Source organism: Gavialis gangeticus, unplaced genomic scaffold (assembly GCF_001723915.1).
Source record: "Gavialis gangeticus isolate Ggan-Ray unplaced genomic scaffold, GavGan_comp1, whole genome shotgun sequence".
Taxonomy (NCBI): domain Eukaryota; kingdom Metazoa; phylum Chordata; order Crocodylia; family Gavialidae; genus Gavialis; species Gavialis gangeticus.
The window spans coordinates 31,497,658-31,502,295 of record NW_017728997.1 but is presented as its reverse complement, the minus strand read 5'-3'; the positions used below and the strand labels follow the sequence as shown (position 1 = coordinate 31,502,295).

Below are 4,638 nucleotides of genomic sequence, written 5' to 3'. Positions count from 1 at the left end.
AAAAAAAAAAAAAAAAAAAAAATCAAACATCTAAAACAGCAGTTCTGAACCTTTTTCCGTCGACGTACCCCTTGGTCTCAGAGTGAGACTTCACGTTCCCCCTAGGACCAATGTTTCTGGTGCAAGGTTGAGGCATGGAGCAGGAGTAGGATATCTGGTTTCCACGCGCATGCGCGTTTGACAGCAGTAAAACCCCAGCAATTTCAAATCGTCAAGACATTTTTTAGGCCCTTCGACCTGTGTTAGACATTGTATGAAATACATCCCACGTACCCCCGATGAGGCTTGATGTATCCCCTTGGGGTACATGTATCCCCAGTTCAGAACCGCTGATTTAAAACAGCAATTAATTTGATTTCAAAAAATATTTTTGTCCAGATTTACTTGTGTTTGTGTAGTGTATGTAGAGGTGATAGTATAATAGCTTAAAATGAAATCTTACTCTTGTATATTGTGAGGAGGGAGGTGTGGGGGGGAGAATGGCCGGGGTATATGAAGGGGTGTGGGTGTCTTGGTGGTTTGGCAGTGTAAGAGGTGTGCGTGTGGGACTCACCCTACGCGCACACACACACACACACACACACACACACCCCGGGGGTACTGGCATGGCCCCGTGCTCCTTAGTCCAGTGACGTAGCCAGGAGCCACGTGGTGCTGGAGCTGTGTGGGGGCAGGAAGGCAGAGAAATGGCTGGGGTGGGATCGGGTTGGGCTGCAGCATCCTGCTGCCGGCTCCTCCTGTCCCTGGCTTCTGTCAGTTTTGACAGGCAGCCAGGAGCAGATAAATATTCTCTAAATTCACGGGCTGGATAGAAGGACCTGGCAGGCTGGATCTGACTGGTGGGCCACATTTTGCCCACCCCTGGGCTAACAGCTTTTGCCACCAGAGGAGGAAAGGACATCTTCATTAAACAGACAGCAACGTATAAAATAATGTCCCCGCTGAAAAAATATTCGTTGAATCTTCCCAGAACAATTCTAATAGAAAAAGTATTAGGCGTGAGGGGAAGCAGGCAACAAAAGATTTTTGTACACTGCCTTGCTGCTTGAATGCATTTTCTTGATACAGCAGAACCAAGGCAAGATGACTGATAATGTAGAACAAAGCAACACACACTTTCTTCAACAGCAGCCTCAGAAAGACAGTTGCCCTTCTTCACCCTTCCTGCCACCCCCCCCCACCCCCCCCCCAATTTTATGACTTTTGGAATAATGAAAAAAAAGTTCAGACCTTCCTTACCACTCTGAATGACATATGGTATTATTGTTTTTAAAACATAATTCACTGCAAATTACAGAGCTGCATTTTCTTAGCCAACTTCATACTTTAAATGTTTGGTCTCTCCATTATTTTAAGCCCCAGTATCAAACCAAAGCACACATGCACACATGCTCATATAATTTTGAGAAATATTCTCTTTCTTCAACTTGGGCATCCTTCTACCTTTCATGCTCTCCTCAAAGTATTGTGCAAGTATTTCCCCCCTCCATTCTACCTATACATGTCTAACATGAAGGTGAGCACCCAAGCTAGGTAGTAAATGAAACCTGCTTTGTAATCTGCTAAAATGGTGAAGACAAAAGGAGAGAGAAAAAGAGGTGCAATTAGTAATTATGCAGGAGAACTCCCTCCCAGTACTCCTTCAGGACATATGAACTGCTGAGCTGGCAAATGGCAGCAGTTAATTCACAACTGGTAACACCCTCACAACCTGTCTCTGCAGGACTGGGCTACATGCTTCAATGGAAAACTGTCAAAATCATTCACATCCACATCAGGTGCCCTAGAGATTATTTTCACCTTACTAAGATGCTGATCATCTCCACATGGACACTTGTGAGAAGTTTATTTATTGCACACCCCCTCTCGGGCACTGTTTCTGATGGTTTCCAAATGCTGTAATGGCAAACCATGAGTTAGATGCTTATTTGTGACATTAACTTTGCCATGCCAGGCCAACATGCACTAATCTGGTCACTGATTTTGTCCAATGCAATTCAACCATGAGCTGCAAATCAAACCAAGCACAAATCACCTTCTTGTTCTGTTCCTGAGAGTAGACTTAATCTATATTCAGAAAACCTTAATGAAAAACAGAAAAACACACCAGACGGACAGGTAGAGATGGACTGTGGAGCCCATATCCAATGGATTACAGTACAAGCTTCCCAGTTGATCCTGCTAGACAAATCAAACTGAAAAGGGAGACAGATTTAGTCTGCATTCTCTAGGGAACCCTTGATTTCAATAGTTTTACACTGGGAACACATCGACTAGGACAGCAGTTCCTAAAATGCACCTACAGGCCACCTACAGCCTGCAAAGGGATTTTTTGATGGTGGCCAAACCCAGCAGAACCAGCCAATCAGTGAGGCTGTAGCCATTGCCAGTTCTGTAGCAACTAACTGAAGCCCTTAGTAGCAGCCTGGCAATTTTTCCCAGCTACTTTGAGAAGTGAAGCATATTATGTTACATCTATTGAACATAAAAAGGTATTGACCTGCAGATTCATTTTTTTTATGAAATCCCCAACATGATGGTCCATTTATCAAGTGGCCCTTCATGAATAAAACTTTGGGAACCCCTGCACTAAGAAATGGATTAAGAACATCTTAAAGCAGACTGGTAAAAACCCTCCACATGATCATTAGGATCCAAAACCAAATGGTAAGGTGGAAGTGAAAGACTCCCTAATTCAACTAAGGATCTCATAAACCACCTTCACTCTTTTTCTAAATATTAACACACAACTTCCTGAATAAACACAATTTTAAGTGCCAAATCCTTGTACTTGAAATCTCTACTCAAGATGGTAGAAAAAAAAGCAAATGGCAGTAGTATCTGAGGCCTGGAACTTTTCCGTCAATGGTAATTTTGTCCATACTCCTAAGCCCCCTTACTGCTACAAGGGAGCAACTAACTGTCTGCATATTGCAGTGGACAGGAAGCCTTCTTAGGCAGTATTCTGTTTATAATTTGGCTCCACATGCAAACCAAGGGCTGACCGTGCTTCACCCCGAATTTACAGATAAATGCATACGTCACCCTCACCAGACTACAGCGCATACAACATAACTCCCTCCAACTCTCTTTATAATGGGTTTGAATAAATAAAACCAGAATGTCTCTTCCCAGCTTTACTCAACTACCATTCAATGGTAGCAAAGAAGAACTAGAAAACATTTTCTACTAAGACCCAAGGTAGCGGAAAAAGCTGAACCTATCAGGTCTGACAATTGATTCATTTTGACTTGGCTCCTCACAGAAAACTGCATCTCCCACAGGATCACATATGCAGCCTCACATGAGCCGCAAACTAACTTGTAATTATAGGGCAGTTTAAATTATAATAAGATTTAAAAGCAAACACCTTCACAGGAAGGGAATCCTAAGATACACAGACAGCTGGCCCAGATGTTTTCATTTTGATGTTAAAGGACTCGTGTTATTTTCTGCCAACAGAAGAAAAACATCTGGGACTCGAATGGAAAAAAAAAAAAAAAGCACTAAATGGCCACAGAGGAACAGGCACACGAATGCTGCTCTCGATTAGGTGGTTTTAAGCACTCAAAATTCACCAGCTGGGATCTAACTTTAGAAAACAGAGTTCTACAAGGTTCCCGCTTGGCCAAGTTTATTTTTCCATTTAAAATTTACAAGTTAAATGGAAGTTAAATTGTAGATTTCTAGTTAATGAAGGAGAAAAAAATAATTCAATAGATTTTTTTTTCCAACCAACCAAAAGGAAAAGTGACCTTCCTTGTTTAAACAAAGGAAGAATCTCTCTCCACAAGTTCTCATGAGCGGTCTGAAGTCACTGCTTCCTTCTTGAGCACTGCTCAGTTCCTCTGCAGACGTGTGAGGGATTTGTTTAGTTTCATGCGAACAGTTAGGGGAGGAGGGGATCAGAGAAGAGGAGGGCTAGAAAGGACCTCCATCTAGTCCAACCTCCTACTCAAAGCAGGACTATCCCAGACTAAACCATCCCAGTCAAGTGTCCATCTAACCTGCTCTTAAAAACGCCCAAGGATGGGGATTCTAAAGCCTCTCTGGATAGCCTGTTTCCAATGCTTAACTTTCTCACCGTGCCAAAAGTTCTTCCTATTAGACAATCTAAATTTCCCTTACTGCAATTTAATACTTTTTGTTCTTCATCCTATTCCTTGCAGCCATAGAGAAAACATCAAACTAACAGCTTGTCCTACGGCAAGCATGACAGCATTGTATGAATCAACGTGCAGCCCCCAAGCAAACAGGCAATGTTGTTTAAGCATGACCACAAAAAAAAGAATCACCAAATATATCTGGTTACTCATAGATTTGGACTAAAAATCTACCCATCAGCAGTTTTTAAGCAGCATTTGGAATTCCCTTATGGAGACAGAGCCATGGCTGCTCGGGTGGGGAAATGCATCTCTGATTGATGTTAGTTTTACAGGTGCTTGCAGATGGTTAATGTGCTCCTATTGCCCAAGCACAGAAGTTTGACTTGATTCCAGCTGTACTGTCCTGCTTTCCTGGGGTGCAAGAAGCTACAGAAGAGCTAGATTTCTTCTTGTATGATCACTCCCAGTAATGTATACTGCAAATTCCTAACTTGGAGTTGGGGAGCAGGAGCGAGGGGAGCAGGGTGCACGT

At 42.7% G+C, this 4,638-nt stretch overlaps 1 protein-coding gene across 7 annotated transcripts in view; it reads right to left on the bottom strand.

Moving 5' to 3' along the window:
• BICD2 (BICD cargo adaptor 2) overlaps positions 1–4,638 on the bottom strand; it is a 90,908-nt gene that overhangs the window by 85,732 nt on the left and 538 nt on the right. The gene's annotated exons all lie outside the window — the stretch shown is intronic.